Source organism: Acinonyx jubatus, chromosome D4 (assembly GCF_027475565.1).
Source record: "Acinonyx jubatus isolate Ajub_Pintada_27869175 chromosome D4, VMU_Ajub_asm_v1.0, whole genome shotgun sequence".
Taxonomy (NCBI): Eukaryota; Metazoa; Chordata; class Mammalia; order Carnivora; family Felidae; genus Acinonyx; species Acinonyx jubatus.
In genome coordinates, this window is record NC_069391.1 from 26,515,288 (window position 1) to 26,535,589 (window position 20,302).

Consider the following 20,302-nt stretch of genomic DNA (forward strand, 5'->3'; position numbering starts at 1 on the left):
CTTGGGGCTTAAAAAAGCAAGTCACAACTCAATTCTCCAATGCTTATATGACTTTGGGCAAATGACTTGAACTCTCTGGGCTCAGCGTTAGAATCCCATTCTATAAAAATGAATAAGATAATACATATGATAAAACATTTATGTGAGCTATTCTCTATGTATTTTTTAAATTTTTTTAACGTTTATTTATTTTTGAGACAGAGATAGAGCATGAATGGGGGAGGGTCAGAGAGACAGGGAGACACAGAATCTGAAACAGGCTCCAGGCTCTGAGCTGTCAGCACAGACTCTGATGCGGGGCTCGAACTCACGGACTGTGAGATCATGACCTGAGTTGAAGACGCTCAACCGACTAAGCCACCCAGAACCCCATCCATATATTTTAAAATATAATAAAAATTCAGCAACTCAAACATATCAACTTCTTTGACCTAAGTACACTGCTATTTCAAAACACAGAGTTTATGGCAAGGATCTGCAATATTAGCAGAAAACAATTGTTTTGCCTCAGAAGCTTCTGGTTAGTTGGAAGGGAGCAGGTGGCATAATCTAACAGTATATTGGCAGACCAGTTTAGAAGATAATACTCAGCTACAGTTAACAATACTGTATTGTATATTCAGAAGTTGCTACGGGGCACCTGGATGGCTCAGTCAGTTAAGCATCTGACTTCGGCTCAGGTCATGATCTCACAGTTTGTGGCTTCAAGTCCCGCGTCGGGCTCTGTGCTGACAGCTCAGAACCTGGAGCCTCCTTCGGATTCTGTGTCTCCCTCTCTCTCTGCCCCTCCCTTGTTCACGCTCTGTCTCCGTCTCAAAAATAAATAAACATTAAAAAAAAGTTGCTAGGCAAGTAGAGTTTAAAAGATCTCATCACAAAAATAAAATCTGTAACTATGTGAGGTGATGGATGTTAACTAAATTTTTGTGGTGATTTGACAATATACACATATATCAAATCATTATATAACAATATAATGTTATATGTCAATTATATATTTCAATAAAAATGAAAAAAATATAATACTCAGAGTTCCCTCCATGATTGGTTTGCTTCTATTATGATGAGGGGAGGAAATGTTATGTGTGATGTATATTTATACTAGAAGACAGCAAACGAGAGGGTGGCGTTTCACAATATATGCAATTGATTTCCTGTGGTACCTTATTTTGTGTTCTCTCACACTCTGACACTAACAAATACTTTTTTGTTTGTTTGCTTGTTTTCTCATCCCTCTGGAACAACAGAATATTGTACTGGCATGTTAAAGTGGGACCTCATGTTGTGGGGGTGCTGACATGCTTGTACTCTTAAAAGTGCTAATTATCATGGGTATAAAATTCTAACCAAATAGCTTTACTATATTTCTAGGGCATATTTGTAGAAATGCTTCTGGTAGCAGGAAAGAGTAGATGACAGCAATTAATATATCAATGTAGAAGTTCTTCTTACATGTTCACAATACTGTAATGCTAAAGCAAAGTATAAAATGATCGATCCCCCAATTCTATTCATCCCCAGCAAAAAAACAAAAAAACAAAACAAAAAAAAAAAACAAACACAGATTTTACATGAGTGGGACAGCTTTGCTGTGAACCCTGAGGATGCCTACCCAGGAGGTTACGTGCCACCTCCTAGGGTACTTTATAGCTTTCAAAAGATTTTCTCTAATCACCTTATTTGATCTTCACCACAATTTGGAAAGAAAAGTAGTTCCATTTAAAGGGATGGAAACAGAGTCACAGGGAAGTTGCCATTTTGTAACCTTCATCCAGGCAAGTGGCCTTCCCAGGACTAGCTTTCTGATTCCATCCCACCCCATCCCCAACACTGGAAGTCCAGAGGAAACAAAATATCCCTTGGTTGCTTCTATAAGACTCAGGGACTGCTCTGTTGGGTAATTATGTAGCAAACACAGATGAAGCGCTTCCTGGATATCATGTTTAGGAAAGAAGAGATAGGTTATGGAACAACTTCCTTAAAAAATGTGTAGAAGCTCTCAAGAACTATAGGGAATCATAAATCTACACCCCAATCCAAATTTTCCGATACTGCTGGCAAGAATTTTATGACAAAGTTGCTATTCTGTTAGTTTTAATTTTTTCCCCAAATTCTTCAAATCATAGAGTTCTAGACAAAAAAAAAATTCAAATTTTAGGAGAGAGGATGGCATTAAATACAGACTCATGCATCATATGGGTTTGCAATGAACTTGAACAAAATTAATTTAAATAATGTTTATGGTGGTGTTTAAGTGGATAGAAATTTAATGTTTTGCTTGGAGCTATCTTTTTAAGTTAGAAGGGGAAAAAAGAAAGCAAACAGAGTACAGAGAGAAATGGTTTAATAAGCCCTAAAACTAATAATGAAACTCAAGCCCAGCACCTTTCACCATTAAAGAGGCTAAGTAACAAATTTGATATAATGGCTGAAAATTATTATAAATTGAGTCTACTAGAGATAAAGTTGTGAGATTCTCAACACATGCCTCTGTTCTTCTAAGATAGCTGCAAGACCCACTCTGGACCATGTAACTGGGTGGGACATCACTGCCCAATGGAGAAGCCAGGACACAAGACACATTGATAGACATGTAAATTAGACAATTCTACAACCAGGATGGTTCTTAAACACAAGGAAACTCAGTTCTCATATTTTAGAGAAGAAAAATACAAGACCTACAGTGGATAAGTGCCATGCTCAATGCCCGTCAGCTCCTAAGGAGCAAAGATGGAACCAGAACCTGGACATTCAGATTCCCAGTGAATACCTTGAACACTAGACCATGCATCATATTTTTCTTTTCACAAGTATCTCCACTCTTCAAGTCTTATATGATGAGTATGAGTATGTATTGCTTTCATAATCAGAAAAAAATTTAATGGAGGAAAGCTACTCTATAGGACACACAGAGAAGGTGGGTACCTTAGGTTGTAGAGCGTTGAGAAAGGAGACGTGTTTGGGCTGGGGGGAGTATAGATGGGGAAAGGTGTTGATAGAGATGGCATTTAAGGTGAAAGAAAAGTAGAGTGGACTGAGTGGTGGGAACATAGCAGAGCAAAGACAATAAGACCAGAGTATATAGAATGCATTATGGACCTTTTCGGAAGAATGTGGACTGGTGGTCTCTGAGGAATGATGCATTCCCCTTTGTCTGGTATTCACTACTTTGTCTGGTGGATGTTTAATATTCTGAAAGGAAGGGAGGGAGGGTGGGACGCTGGGAAGGAGGAAGAGAGGGAGAAAGCAAATGGAAAAAACATGAGGATAAGGGAAGATGAAACCACACTGTGGACATTTTGCACTGTCAACTCTTGGAATTTGGACTTAATTTATGAAATTATATGACGTCACTGAAGGCTTTTGATCATAGAAGCCACTTGATTTCAATTATATTTTAGAAAGAGCATTATGGCAGCAATAAAAAAAGATGAATTAGAAGATGGAAAGACTGGAAATACAGAAGTTTGAGATTTCCTGAACTCCACATACTGTTGTTTCTTATCTCTTTAATCTTGATATTTTGGTTAAAGTTTCCAGTGCTGAATCAGTAAACTATTTTGACCAGAGGTGCCCAAAATATATCTTCAATTGCTTTTTACAAAATGTTTTATAAGTCTTGAGTTTGCAAAATGTATTAGAATTAGCTTAATTGATCATATTCAAATCTGAATCAAAATTGTGGGTTTAAAAGCTATAGTTTATTTTAACACAAAAGCTAATATAAAAATATCAAATTGTAAATACAATTAAAATCTCAGTCTTTATGATAAAATAACCCTGAAATATTTTAAAAGCTTTCAGTATACTATTATTAAAACATAGAGTTCATGTAATTAAAAAAACCCACGCTTGAAAGACTTCCTGAAAAGAATTCTAAAAAACAATATTTTCCAACCAAACTAGTGAATGTGAAGAACTAACAGCAGATAAGTTCTCACTCCAGCCAGTGACCTGTATTCTTGCTCTCCCATCTTTCAGGATACCATAGTTCTCATGGAATGAGGTCTTCAGAGACAAAATCCTCAAAAAGCCAACCATACAAATGGCCAATGGAGTGTGGAATTACATAATTTCTAGTCTCTGCTTCAGTTAACAGGAGGGGAAATGGTGTGCAATATGTAGAGATGAAACCCCAGGCTCTTGGAGGCTAGGCTGTAAAGCTCTAAAGTGGAGGAGAAGAATAAGGGATAGCCTGAATTGGGGATGGTAAATAAGGTAGAGCAAAATCTCATGAAATAATTAAGTAACAGAAAAGGAATGAGCAGACAAAAGCAAACCAGTGAGAGACAGATCTATAGAAATTACCAAATCAACCATGTGGCCTTTAGAATGGAGGGATCATTCATGTGTTGCAAAAGATTAAGAGAATCTGCAAGAGCCTTGAAACCTTACTTCACTGGAAAGAGAATTAAAAGCTGCACAGTAATTCAACCAGCACACCAATAAATATCCGGAGACACTACCGGTTCAAAGATGCTCTCTGCCTAGAGTCGAGTGCATTTGGAAAAAATGGTTTAGGATTCTTTAGGAATATGATACATAATAGCAGCCCTATAAAAATAAAAAAGCAAGTGGAGGGTGAAAGATGGGGAAAGACACACCTGAACTAACACAAGTCATGGGAGCAGAAATTGTCCAGTGTAATTAATGATGGTTTCATACCATCCTTCTGAACTCTTCAATTAGTCAATTCTTCAAAACTATCAGAGAAGTTTTGCATATGGCGTTCTTCACCCTAGAGGAATAATCTGTTACAGGATATTTCTCATCTCCTTGCCTTTTTTTAAATTCAGTTTTCTCCTACTTGGCATTAGAATTTTATTGAGAAAGTCTGCTTCATGCATCATTACGCCACAGAAGCAAGGGCAGTGTTCACCTCAGAATCACACATGTTCTTTCCTTGTGCTGGAGCTGGACTCCCAGAACTTCCCGAGAGGTTAGATATGCACCAAGTTTTACCTCAACCACTAGGAGATACAACCAAAATGGGATAAAGAGAAAAATACACACATACGTACATGGACAGAGAAGTAGTGTAAAAATCCACTTGTGAAACTAAAAGACTTTGAGTCTTCTTGTTTTAAGGATTCTGGAAGTATCTCTTGAGGAAAAAACCCATTCAAACTCATCTGCAAAGGCAAGTGGCTCATTATTCTGTGACAATGAATAGAATCAGTGAGGCTGGAGATCAGACTGAGGAAAAAGAAGTACATTCCTACTGCCAGAAGTAGGCAAGCGATAACTCAGCAAAACAAAACCAAAAAAGAAATAAAAAGAAAAAATAACAAGAAACCATCATGGCTACAACTAGAAAAGTCCACCCATGATGACACAGCTGCAGAGAAGAAATCAAATGATGTGAATAAAAAGTTTAGTCAAGATGATGTTGAATGAGCAATGAGATTGGATTGAAAAGGATTTAAAGTTTGAAGGTTAAGAAAAGCCAGGAATCTCCTAAACAATTTTTGTTTGTGGTCAAGGGCATTGCTATGTGTGGTAAAAATAAGGCTTCCTCTCAAGTTTCTCTCAGAGCTGTCGACTCCGTAGAATACATGGGGTGCAAACTCATCATTACAATGACCTTTCTCTGGGAGCAGATGGGGCACGGTGAAAGGTGCAGAGGGCAAGGATTCCATCTTGAGTTTTCTCCCCAACCGACTCAGTTCAGTCCAACAAGCAGAGACATGCCACATTTGGGAAATGCACCGAGGTTAAATAGCCTGCTGCCATCTGTCCCCGATTAGGAACAATTGTTAGGGTGGAGCAACACTGAAAGCATTTCCCCAGGCTGGGCAGTGAATCCACCCCTCTCATGTGTCTGATAGCTACTCGCCTGTCTGGGTCAATGTCCTCACTCAAGGTCCTTTTCTACTGACATTCTTAAAGGAAGGACTCCACCACCCCAGAGGTGGCAATAAAACAGGAGAGAAACCAGGAGTCCTGCTAATGGGGGATAAAGGTAGTTTTTCCAAAGATATTTAGACTATGAACAAAAAGGCCACCCACTCATACACCCTGCCAGGCATTCAGTACTAGGTTGATGACTCATGTGACAATTCAGACAGGAGGCAGTTTGTAGCCTCAGAACAGAGCCCATGAGCAACCAGCTGATTGTTCCTCTCTCCTTCTGAAATGGCCTTCTTGCACACTTCCCCCTATAGCCCAATATTACCAATCCTTCAGAGCCAAGCTCAAGTGCTACTTCCTGCAGGAAGCCATCCTAGCTTTATGCAGCTGGGTGATATTTCTCTCTCCTCTTCCCTCCTGCGATCTATCCTTCTGCAACCTGTACAGCATCTTCATTAAACCCAGGAGTGTTTAAAGCTTGGATCTGGAGCCACACTGTGTGGGCTTATAACCTTGCCCACATGTTGCAGTTTTATTATTTGTAAAACAGGATAATATAGAATCTACATTGCTGGGCTATTGTGAGGACAAAGTGAAGTTCCCTTTGTGAAGTGCCTAGAACAGGTAAGAGCTACATAGGTGCTTATACTTTCAATTACTATTACTAGTGGTATAAACCTCTACTAGATTATACTAGTAGAGTATACAGTAGTATAAACCTCTAGTAGACAGTTGCTCCTTGAGGTTAGTATTTGTCTTTCTGTTCCATGCAGAGTATTACACAGCACTTAGAACATGGGGAAACGAGTAAATAATGAATATAACAGGCATCCTTTTTTTTTTTTAGATGTTTGTATTTTAAGGGTTAAAGTCTTTAGCAGCAGGTGGGGGGCAGTGCAGGTAAGACCTGGCAATGGGGAATGATAGAACTATTTTCTAGACTGGCCTCGGCCAAAGCAGCCAGGCGTTCAAGGAATAGATGTAAATGAATTGGCCAGATTCAGACAAATGTCAATATCAAGGGAGTGTACCCATTAGAAAGAGTAGCACTGAGAAGCCCCTATAAAAAGACAGACTCGATGTAAGACAGAGCTAAGCTAACTTGGACCTATATATTTAAGGTCAACACAATAGTATAAGCATGGTTTCTAGGGCCCAGGTAGCCAATACTATCCAGAGCAATGTGACAAAGTAGACTGAGGTTTTGTGACCAGAAAGATACGGATTAAAACCCTATCTCCACATGTGGCTAGTTATATGACCTTGGACCAGTATGTAAGCTCATCTGTAAAATGGGAATAATCACATCTAACATTCAGGATTGGTGGAAGAATTAACACTAAATAGCCAGTTGAAGGCTGGACCCATAGCAGAAGCTCAACAATTGCAATTTACTTTTGTTATTGTTATGCTTGGTGAGCTAGAGAACAGCCCGTGAGCTTAAGATGCAATTCCAAGTCTGGTGGGCCTGGAACAACCTGGGATGACGCCGGACGGGCCAAGGATGGGCTCAGTGACTGGAGCTGGCATGGGTAGAGAAGGCAGAGGCTTCATTCAGCCCTTCCATCTTAACATTTTTGCATACAAATTGACCATACAAATATTCTTTGATCCATTCCCCATGGATAGCTCCACCTTCATTACTGGAATCACCCAACCAGAAAGCATAATCCTGTGGGGCTTCCTTTGAAGGTAAATTAAGCTGGAGGCTAGGGCAAGGATAGGAGAGAACAAGGAAAGCCCGTAAAAGAGTACAGAGATATTTGGGGGGATGAGAGAACACTTGAGTTGAAGTGATAGAATTCCACAACAGCTTGCTGAAAAATGAGAAAATCTTGCAATATGCTTTGCCAAACAGCTGCTTTGATTGATTTTTTAAAAGCCTGAACCGACCAAGTTGTCCAGTTGTCAGAATTGTGTATCTGAAGCCACAGACTTGTGTTTCTCTAAGAAATAAGGGATGGCTTGAAGCAAGCACTTCTAATAGACCAAAGAATGGCATGAGGAATTCTAAGAGGAAAGATGGAGGAAATGAAAATAAACAGGTTTTCCAAAGCTGCTTCTATATGTATTACTGGAGGAACCCCAAGTCATTTACAAGGAGGGACACCAAGGAACACATAAGAATTCCAAGTATTTTTCTGGCAATCAGACTGCACTGAGTTGGGGCTCTTTAGAGATTTTCAGAGTAAGTAATTTAAGATATTATTCATTTGTTCTAGGTTGTAGTAGTTGAAGGGTTTCTGGGCTTTCTTCTCTACCTTTTCTTCTAAGACATGGGGTCATGATAGAAATTAGCTGAAGACAAAAAGAACAGCCCATTGCTGCCTCCTGTTTTTTTTTTTTTCTTTAAGTTACTGTAAGTCTTCACCTGTACATTAAAATACACCCTGATTTTGAACCAGTTGCCAAGAACTGAAACAGAAAAGGGAGGCCTAGGAGGGAGGGCAAACCTTTAGGGGACAGAAGGTCAACAGACGGCCGTCGACCAAATTAGAGCTGTCTCTTCATTCATCTGCCAGACCCTGAGGCCTTCACATGCTCTAACTTCATATGACTGCATATGACTGCAAGGACAATTTAAAAATATATAAATTTTACTTTTATTAAAGCAATTCATGTTCACGTTTTAAAAATCAAATACTCCTACAAGGTCTGTAATAAAAAACTATATTCCCCTGGCCCACCCCACAGTCTGGCCCCAGGCAACAATCTGAAACTCTTTAGTTGTTTCTACTGGTATCTATCTCCACATCTTTAATAATATACTTATAGTGTTCTTTTTCTTGATTTATCTTTTGAAGATATTATTTATTAATTTCCTGGCATTTTAGTTGATGATTTAGCTCCTTTCTATCACCCCACTTCTTCCATCCTCACAATGGAGATACTGCTTCAGCTTTCTATTTGGGGATAACCACCCCAAAATTAGTGGCTTAAGGAAAGAATGATTTATTTCTTGTTGTGCTTCTCTGCATTTGCTGAATCGTTCTTCTGCTGGTCTTACTGGCTTCATTCGTGTGTCTGCATTCAGCTGGTGGCCCGGCTGGGAGCTGGAGTCAGTCGGGGCTTCCAATCAAAGCTTTTAGTTCTCCTCCCCATGGCTCACTCGGACTTGCTGAGAGCATGTCGGCCTTAAGGCAGCTTTCCAAGAGGAAGCACTCCAAAATCTTGCGAATGGAAGCTACAAGGTCTCTTAAAGTCCAGCCTCAAAAGGCTCCAGCATCACTTCTACCACACGGTATTGGTGAACACGAGTGACAGGGAAAGCCTACACTCTAGGGGAGAAGAGGTCATTTCTACCTCTTGATGCAAAGGCTCACTGCCAAAGGCATCCGTGCCTGACTGGCTTGGTTGGTGGAGCATGTGACTCTTGATCTTGGTGTTGTGAGTTTGAGCCCCATGTTGGTATAGAGATTACTTAAAAATAAAATCTTTTAGGGGTGCCTGGGTGGCTCAGTCAGTTGAGTATCCGACTTGGGCCCAGGTCAGTCTCATGGTTCATGGGTTGGAGCCCCACACTGGGTTTTGAGCTGACAGCGAGGAGCCTGCTTTGGATTCTGTGTCTCCCTCTCTCTCTGCCCCTCCCCTGCTTGTGCTCCCTCTCTCAAAAATAAACAAACATCTTAAAAAATCTTAATAAATAAATAAATAAAATCTTTAAAAAAAATTTTTAATGTTTATTTATTTTTGAGAGAGACAGAGTGCAAGTGGGGGAGGGGCAGAGAGAGACAAAAACATAGAATCTGAAGTAGGCTCTGAACTCTTAGCACAGAGCCCAAAGCGGGGCTCGAACTCACGAGCTGTGAGATCACGACCTGAGCCGAATTCGGAAGCCTAACCAACTGAGCCACTCAGACTCCCCAAAATCTTTTCTACTTATTTTATTATTATTTTATTTTTCATTTATTTATTTTTTCAATATAATTTATTGTCAAACTGGCTTACGTACAACACCCCCCAAAATCTTTTTTTTTTAAAAAGCATGCAGAATGGGTGATATTTGGAAATAATTTACCACTGCTATATCTTGAATTCATTTAATCAATATCAGCATTTAAGTTATTATTTAAATATTATACGTGGCACTGCCAAGTTCAACACTTATAGTTCCATTTTTGCAGAACGTATTTCTTCTTCCTAGAGTTAATGATTACCCTGTTGTTTGTTTGCTTTCGGTGTAAGTAGCCTTTAATGTACCTATCCTTAGGTTTTCCATCAGATCAGTCAGATGTGTACTTTTCAAATGAGTCACACTGCGAGGAGAACTTCTTTCCCAGAGGTCTCTCTCCTCCATTCTCCTGCTGCAGGGTGAACTGGCTCCTCCCTAGATGTACCATACAGCTGTCATCTTGTGACTCTGCTTCACCACTTTTCCTCAATGCTGCTTCCTTTTTTTATTTCCCTCCAAACTCCTTTATTTTGCACATCTCCAAGAGCTTGCTAATAAAGGTAGGGGAGGAATAAACATTTTGAGCCCTTCTTTTCAACACATTTTTAATCTCAAAATAAGAAATCTCCAGGGACATCAGGCACACAAAATTGAAGTTATGACTTTACAGCACCAAGTTTTCATAATGTTAAAAAAAGGGTGGGGACAATTTCGTGAGGTCAGTGTAACTGCATAGGAAGCTCTCTAATGAGTGTAGTTTTAAAGTATATGTATAAAAGACATAAACAATGAAGGTGACCAACTGGCCATAAAATAATAATTAAATTTATATGATTCCTGGAATAAGCATGAAGGACAACCAAAAGGGCTTAGTTTTGTAAGATCCAAGAAGGAAGTATTAGAACTAATGGCAAAAAAATTATATGAAAATATATAATGATACAATTTTAAAAATTTAATATTTATTTATTTTGAGAGAGAGAGAGAGAGAGAGAGAGAGAGAGAAAGCACAAGCAGGGGAGGGGCAGGGAGAGAGGGAGATACAGAATCCGAAGTAGGCTCGAGGCTCTGAGCTGTCAGCACAGAGCCCAACAGCAGGCCTCGAACCCACGAACCATGAGATCATGACCTGAGCCAAAGTTGGTCACTCAACTGACTGACCCACACAGGTGCCCTAATAATGACAAAATTTTTAATGGAAACCGAACTTCAGAATCCATATTTTGTTACTATGTTAAAAAGGAGAATATTTCCAGTTCTGAAAAGGGCAGAAAAACGGATTTCTGAAGACACTACCACTGTTCACTGATAGCTTGTTTTCTCCTTCTAGATACACTGGAAGGGTATAATTCCCCATTCTTTACAGTTTGGCTTAGCCATGTGATTTGCTTTGGACATGACATGTTGCCAGATTTAATATGTATCATTTTGAGTTTGAAAGAGTTAATTGTCTGTGCATGACTTTCCAACATGATCTTTCAGTCATTGCAATCATGCAAACCCATTTTATATGTAAGTGCAAAACTGAAATCAATGTTATTTGTTACTGCAGCATAACCTAGCCTAATTCAACTAAAACAAGAAAATCAAAGTCAAAAACAGGTGAAGTGGTCACAGAACATAATAGGTGTTTCCTTGTCTAGAAAAGTTATATTTTAGGCACTGTATATGCTCATTAAAAACATAATCTTTGCACTCAGAGGCCTGGCTTTGAATCCTGACTATATTATTTAGTCAAATGGGTGACCTTGGGCAAATAATTAGCTCTTTTATTTTTATTTTTATTTAAAAAAATTTTTTTTAATGTTTATTTATTTTTGAGACAGAGAGAGACAGAGCGCGAGTGGGGGAGGGGCAGAGAGAGAGGGAGACACAGAATCCGAAACAGGCTCCAGGCTCTGAGCTGTCAGCACAGAGCCCGACACGGGGCTCAAACCCACGGACCGTGAGATCATGACCTGAGCCAAAGTCGGACGCTTAACCGACTGAGCCACCCAGGCACCCCAATAATTAGCTCTTTTAGTCTTGGCTTCCTGATTTAAAAATTTCAGATATTCATGGATACTTCATAGATTTGGGGGAAATTAAATGAGATAAGGTAGGTTAGATGTCTATGCAGTGTTCATACATTGCAACTTTTCAATAAATGCTTGTTGTGGTTAAGAGAATTTCCCAAATGTATCATTAAAATTCTGCCAGAAATTTTGTAAGAAGTGAGATAGAAAATACTACATTGCTTCACTAAAAGGAGTGTGTTGTAAAAATATGTAATGTGCTTAATGTCTACCCCAGGTAGTTTTCTAGGACAAATGATAAGATTTAATATTTGTGAACTCTCTCTCTCTCTCTCTTTTTTTTTTAATGTTTATTTTTGAGAGAGAGACAGACAGACAGAGTGTGAGCTAGGGAGGGGCAGAGAGGGAGACAGAATTCAAAGCAGGCTCCAGGTTCTAAGTTGTCAGCACAGAGCCTGATGTGGGGTTCAAACCCACGAACCACGAGATCATGACCTGAGCCAAAGCTGGACTAAAGCTGGACTAAACCAACTGAACCACCCAGGCGCCCCTAATATTTGTGAACTCTTAAGAGAGGAAAGAAATAATATGCTCATAAGACACAAGATATACCTTAAACTTTACTTTTTGTAAAATGATATTATCAGAATTTGGGAGAAAAATGATCAGAAGGGGGGAAAACCATAGATATAGTGTAACTAATCATACCAAAACATTTCACAATGTCTCCCTTTAGTAATTGTAGATAAAAGTGTAGAAGCAAGGATATCTTAATTATACAGGCTAGTGGATTTGTAACTGAAAAGACCAATACTATTGTATGTTAATGGAGGCATGACACAGAGCTCTGTCTTGGCCCTATATTGTTCATTCATTCATTCAAAAGTCATTTATTGAACACCTACTATGTAACAGGTATTATAGTAGGTACTGGGGGTTTAGTAAGGAAAAAAACCCAAACATTTGTTCATTTTTAAAACTGATGACTTAGATGAAGGAATAGAATGTTGAGCCAAATCCTCTTTGAGTAAAGGGGCCAGAGAGTAAATGCTTTGAAAAGAATGATCCAAATTCAAAGTAATAGATTATAGCAGTAGATTGACTGGAACATTTAGTTGTGTTTGTCTAGAGAATTTATTTAATCTCTGTGAGACTCAACCTCCTGGAAGATAAAATGGAGACAATGATATTTGCTGTTTGACTTGTTTTCAGTTTTAAAGATAATGTATGTAAAGAATATAGCACAGTGCTTGGAATATACTAGATGCTCCAAATGCAATAGTTTTTATTACTGTGGGATTCATTTTACCACAAAGGGTCATTTTTCATGCATGCAAGGATTCTCAGAATGTATGAGAAGGCCAAGACAGGTAAGGTGAATGGTTCAAGGTTAAATAATGAGAAACTGATGGATCAGAACTTATATTCATTGTTCCCTATTTCTGATTAAAATGTTAACATTCTATCTGGTAGTGACCAATATTTTATATTGAACCTCTTGTCATACAGAATGCAGTTTTTAAACAACTTCAAGGTATAATAACGTGACGGTACAGGGAGAACTTTTGGAGCTCAGAGAAGAAGTCCTTTACATCCACATAGGAATTTTGGTTTCTGTCATTTTAGACTAATTAAAATCACTGTGAACCGATATTATTTTTTAAACATGGCGACACTTCTTTCATCAAGTAATTCAGAAAGTCATTCTCTGTAAGCGAATATAGGTTAGATGAAGAAGAGAAGTTGGTACAGCACGAACAGCCTTTCTCTTGGCAATCAAAAGGGTGAATAGGCTGGATGAAGTGAAATAAAATAAGACTGAGCATTTGCTCTGTGGTAAGTAATAGAAACAGAATCTCAGATGATCCCCATAGCAGCCCAATGATGAGAGTATTTAGTGTCCTCATTTCTACAGTGAGGAAATAGGCTCAGAGGGGTTAAGTGACTTTTCAAGTCACACAATTGGTAAATACCAAAAGGGAGACTCAAAGCCAGGTCTTTGTGATTCAGTTTCCCATGCTCCTCCTCTACCACATTGCATCTGGCAATGCTTTTCTGTCTATGATGAGCCACAGAGTCCTTAGCATTACCTCAAAACTAACTGCTTACTTAGGTATGTCATACTTGGCAAATTCCCACTCCCCAGAGAACAGAATTCTTCTTCTTCTTTTTTAATTATGTCAGTGTAACAACAGTGCAAAGTTTAAGAAATAGATTTTTAACCACTAAAATCTTACCACCTTAACGATACTATTTTAATTGTGTTTAGGTTCATTCATACCTTTATTTAATTTTATTTTCTTATGGTGATGACCATAAGCCACCAAGTGTAGCTGCCAGAGTGCAAAGAAGCTCTCAGTTTTTGGGTCACATACACCCACAAGCTGACTCCATGCAACCAGTGACAGGAAAGGATACTTCTAAAACAACCGACTCTGGAGAAAGCATGACACCACACACCTTTAAGTAACTGTAATCATACTTTACATATAGCTTTGTGTCATTTATTTATTCACTCATTAAATACATATTTACTGAGTGACTGCTACAGTCGAAGCACCATTCTAGGAGCAAGAACTATAGCAAACAACCACAAAGTCCCTGATCTCATTGAGATTACGTGTGCTGGAGGAGACAGATAACAAACATAAAAAAGTAAAATATATTGCATGTGAGAAGGTAAGCCCTAAAGAGAAGTTGGGGAAACAGGCAAAGTGGGTAAACATTTGGGTGAGGATTACAAGTAGAGTTGAAATTTTAGCTAAATTCTGGGAAACATTTTGTGGAAAAGTTAACCACTAAGTAAAGACCTGAAGGAAGGGAGAGTGGGAGCTGTGGTTATCTGTGGTGTGGCAGGCAGAATTCTAGGATGACCCCATAACCCTATTTGCCCCTTTGTTTGATTTCCATGATTACATTAAGTTACCTGGCAAAAGGGATTTGCAGACATTAACCTTAAGATAGGGAGATTATACATGTGGACCTAACCTAATCACACGAGCCCCATAAAAGCAGAGAGTTTTCCTTCAATTGGTAGCAAAAGAGAAAGTCGGATTTAAATTGTGAGAAGAACATAGCACAAGGGAGGTTCTCCAACACTGAGATGGAAGGAGCCACAGGGAAGAATCTGGGGAAAGCTTCTGAAAGATGAGAGTGAAGCCCAGCCCACAGCCAGCAAGAATATGGCAACCTCTGTCCTACAACTGCCAAGAACTGAATTCTGCCAACAACTTGAATAACCCTGGAAGCATATTCTTCCCAGAGTCCCCAGATAAGAGTCCAGCTGGACTTCATTCTGATTTCGGCATGTATGGAGCCAACTGAGCCACGTATAGACAAGTGAAGACACAAAAGTAAGGGCATTGTTACATGCTTGTATACCTAATGATAATGATATTTTCATCAGCAATACAATATTCTCACGTGCACCACAATTGACTTAGACCTTCCTTTCTGATTAGTTCTGTTGTTCAAGTCTTTTTCTTACTAGATGCTGCTGCAATAAATACCTTCATACATACAGCATTTTCCCTTAGTTTGCAAATTTGTCATTCCAAAGATTATTGTTTTATAATAATATATGGGCCCCAATTTTCCTGGACCCTTGCAAGCATTGTGTATTACGATTATTTTTAGTTTTCCTATCTTAATAAGTAAAAGAGTAGCAACAATTAGAAATCTTTTCTATGAATACTTACAGGAATGAAGATTTCTCCCAATTTGTTTCTTCATAGCACTTCTGTTCACTGATTTTTGAAAGAAGTAGTATTGCCTATTGAGTTACTAGCAGGGAAAGCAATCAGTTGAAAGAAATTTCAGACTTGATTTGGATCATAACTTCTTCTTCTTTAGTCTCCTAGTGTTTGGGGTTCTTCACCTAGGAAATTAACATGGAGTCTGGCGTCATATCCAAACAATATTTATAAAGCATTTATAGAAGTGCCTCTTTGCAGTTCTTCCTATTAACCTACGTCTATATATTTTATTTTAAAACAAAATAAGTGTTGCATAGTGTAAAGAAATCTACTGGATCACTTCAACTCCTTGTGGCTTAGTTTCTGCATCAATATGAGAAACTTGAAATAATGTTTTGGTCAATTCCTGCATACTGTAAGTGTCTATCATCTTATATAATAGCTATCTACCAAGTCAGCAAGGGATCTGGTAAATGCTATCCTTAGGCACAGATACAATGGGTCTACATATGACCCCCAAATTATTTGTTTCTGACCAACTCCATCAGAAACCCCCTTTTATAGTTCTCTATTCCATCTTGTCCTTTTCTGTCATCTCTTCAAATAGTTGTACGTTAGCTTCTACTTTTAAGACAGAAAGTCAAACCCGGGTGTTTTCTTCTCCACCCAAAATACCATTGACCAAACAATTACAGACATTCAAAATGTATACATTACCACTGAAAAGCATAACCCCACTAAATAGCCCTCTGAGAAATTTAACCAAGGTCCAGAGGGTTAAAATACAAATAAATGGATGTGAAGAATGGTAAAATCACAGATACAAAAGACACGTAAAAACTCACAAATGGATAATAAATGTTACTTTATTCCAATACATTTGATCAAATATATGGATCACTTTTAAGGAAGAAGTTCCCACACTGATTCTTAACAAACTAAAAATGAGTAGACCAATAAACATATATAAAAAAAATTAAGAGGCGTCAACAGAACATCACTAAAGAAATCTAACTAACTTTGCCCATGAATTCTTTCCAACTTTTCAAAGGCAAGAAAAATTACTGTGCTTTTAAAAATGTTTCATAATGGAAACAGCTATGGAGAACTTCCCATTTACTTTGAAGTTAATGTAATCCTAATATCAAACATCAAAAAGGATCATAAATGAAAACTATAGATCATTTTCTTATTCCTATAAGAATCCTAAATGAAACATTATTAGTTTGGGTCAAGCAGGATAAAAATAGAATACTCTGTAATTACCAAGTGGAGTTTATTCCAGGAATTCAAGGGTGGTTTAACATGTTAACATATCAACAATTAAAGGGATTTTGATGAAATTCAACATTGTTTGTGATTACAAACCTTTTACAAACACAATACAGAAGGCAATTTCTTAACATGATTAAGATCTTTAGAAACCAGAATTTAGTAGCAAACATTACACCTACTGGTGAAATATTAGAATATTTGGCCAATAAGTAGAATAATAAAAATAAATAATAAGAATATATATTGGAAAGGAAAAAGTGTTACACTATTTGCAAATGATATAATGATCTACCTAAGGGCAGGCGCCATGTCTCTTCTTAAGTAACATTATGTCCTTGGTGCCTAACACTTTCTGGAACATATTGGGAGTTGAAATATTTATTGAATGAGATATTAAAATATGGAAGAAATAACTAAAATTGTTTTAAAATAATAGAATGAGGGGCGCCTGGGTGGCTCAGTCAGTTGAGTGTCTGACTTTGGTCCAGGTCATGATCTCACAGTTCGTGGGTTCGAGCCCTGCATCGGGCTCTGTGCTGATGGCTCAGAGCATGGAGGCTGCTTCAGTTTCTGTGTCTCCCTCTCTCTCTGCCCCTCCCCCGCTCACACTCTGTCTCTCTCTCCTTCAAAAATAAATGTTAAAAAAAAAAAGAAAGAAAAAGTAAAAATAATAGAATGATTGGGGCACCTGGGTGGCTCAGTCAGTTGGGCACCTGACTTAGGCTCAGGTCATGATCTCACAGCTCGTGAGTTTGAGCATTGCATCGGGCTCTGTGCTGACAGCTTGGTGTCTGGCGCCTGCTTTGGATTCTGTGTCTCCCTCTCTCTCTGCCCCTAACCCCCTCACATTCTGTCTCTGTCTCTCTCAAAAATAAATAAACATCAAAAAAAATAATAATAGAATGATGGAAAAACAGCAAATTTGAGATAAACACATGAAAATTTATGATATTCATGTATAGCAACAATAGCTGGACTGAAACTATTAAGAAATGTACAGGACCTCATGAGAGTAACAATCTGAATATCCTCTGAGGTATTCATGTTTCTAGATTAAGAAGGCTCAAAGAAATAAGAATGTGAATTCTCTCCCAATTTAATCTAAACTTTTATACAGACTATAAAAATTTCAATGGAATATTTTCAAAGTTGAAAACTGACCCAAATTTCATTTCAGAAATTACAGTTAGGAGCCACAAAAAGAAGATAACAGAGAAGACCAAGGGCTGGGGACATTTGCCATTAAAAATATCAAAATTTACTACAAAGCTAATACAATATTTAAAGTATAGCACAGGTCCAGCAATGGGCATGGCTATTCGTAAGATAAAACAGAGAATCTAGAAATGGATAGACAGATAAATGAGTATGTAAAATATGATGCAGATGTAATTGGTTAGGAAAAAAGCTCTGCCAGATATCACAATAGTTTTAACTTACAAAAAAATAAATTGATACCCATATCTCAATATAAGCAAAATTATCCTCAAAGTTAAAATTCAAACATTAGGAAAAATGATAAAAAGAACTGAAAAACATGTTATAGAATATTTTAGAATAAGTTTTTTCTAAACACGATATATACTTGAGAACTTTCTGACTACATAAGGATTAAATTTTTTTGGCAAAGAAAATTAAATAAGAGCAAATAAGACAATAAAATAAAATATAAACAAATGTTGTTACTATATATAGAATTATTAAAATGATATTAAAATGACAAACATCTCAATGGGGGAAAAATGAGATTTCCAGTTGGGTATCACAGCTTGAAAGTACACATTTATCTTAAATTCCCTTCAGGAATTCCAGTATAATGACAGTAAAGGAGCGAGAAAGTATAGACGTGAAGACAGAGGAATAGAGGAGACAATACAAATGGGAGACGTCCATAACATTTTAAAAAATCTTAGTGTAGAGAACAGAAAGTTGAGTGGCTCTGATGCCTGAGTAATGGCCCACTGTTCCATAAGTATACCAACTCCCTACCCCTAACACATGGCTTTCAATTGGCTTTCTGGTGCCTCATTCCAAAGTATAATTAGATAAGGATCACAAGATATATATGGAAAACCTCCAATATGAAAGACAGAAACCAAAATTAACATAGAAGAAAAGATATGACACAAGGAGAAAAAGAAAGCTTAAAAATATAGTATCTTCATAACAATTAGAGAAGCCAGCATCCATGAAGAAAAAAGAATGGGACATTATAAAAAGAGACCATGCAGTGAAGAGGAAAGAACCACTAGAACATAATAATATGAATAGTTAAAACATCTGGTAAAATTGGAAGATCTCAGTCTAGAAATTCTAAAAAACCTTCTAGAAAAAAATATAGGGGTGCCTGGGTGGTTCAGTCAGTTAAGCGTCTGACTTCTGCTCAGGTCATGATCTCCCTGTTTGTGGGTTTGATCCTCCTCTGGCTCTGTGCTGACAGCTGAGAGCCTGAAGCCTGCTTCAGATTCTGTGTCTCTCTCTGTCCCTCCTCCACTCACGCTCTCTTTCTCTCTCTCTCAAAATAAGTAAATAAATATAATTTTTTTAAAACGTCCAGTTAAAAAAAAGAGAACAATTAGCTAATGAGAGAAAAATGGGAGCTAACATTATGAGAAATTAGAGGACTAACTCAAGAGATATAACCAATAGGAGTTCTAGAAAGAGAGAGTGAGCAAGTGTGTGTGTGTGTGTCTGAGAGACAGAGAACAGAGAGAAACTACCAAAGAAATAATACAAAAAATTTCCTAAAACCAATGGACACAAATTTACTTAAAGATTATTCCTACCAAGCAGCCCAAGTAATGGAAAAGAGCTGTAAAATACATCATGAAATTTTAGTGTCTTAAGAATAAACTCTGTGGTAATGCAAGCTGGTGCAGCCACTCTGGAAAACAGTATGGAGCTTCCTCAAAAAACTAAAAATAGAACTACCCTATGACCCAGCAATTGCTCTACTAGGCATTTATCCATAGGATACAGGTGTGCTGTTTCGAAGGGACACATGCACCCCCATGTTTATAGCAGCACTACCAACAATAGCCAAAGTATGGAAAGAGCCCAAATGGCCATCGATGGATGAATGGATAAAGAAGATGTGGTATAGATATACAATGGAGTATTACTCAGCAATCAAAAAGAATGAAATCTCTCCATTTGCAACTACGTGGATAGAACTGGAGGGTATTATGCTAAGTGAAATTAGTCAGAGAAAGACAAAAATCCTATGAATTCACTCATATGAGGACTTTAAGAGACAAAACAGATGAACATAAATATAATATAAAAATAATATAAAATACAAAAATAATATAAAAACAGGGAGGGGGACAAGACAGAAGAGACTCATAAATATGGAGAACAAACAGAGGGTTACTGGAAGTGTTGTGGGAGGGAGGATGGGCTAAATGGGCAAGGGGCACTAAGGAATCTACCCCTGAAATCATTGTTGCACTATATGCTAACTAATTTGGATGTAAATTTTAAAAAATAAAAACATTAAACTAAAACAAACAAACAAACACAAAAAAAGAATAGACTCTGAAAACTTCCAGACAGAAAGACAAAAACACAACAGA

At 37.8% G+C, this 20,302-nt stretch overlaps 1 long non-coding RNA gene across 1 annotated transcript in view; it reads right to left on the minus strand.

Annotated features, from left to right (window-relative positions):
- The window catches only part of LOC113592825 (uncharacterized), a 359,370-nt gene that overhangs the window by 286,636 nt on the left and 52,432 nt on the right, over positions 1–20,302 (minus strand). The window contains exon 2 of the long non-coding RNA XR_008291053.1: positions 15,456–15,634. This is a non-coding gene — a long non-coding RNA (uncharacterized LOC113592825). The remainder of the gene's footprint in view (positions 1–15,455; positions 15,635–20,302) is intronic.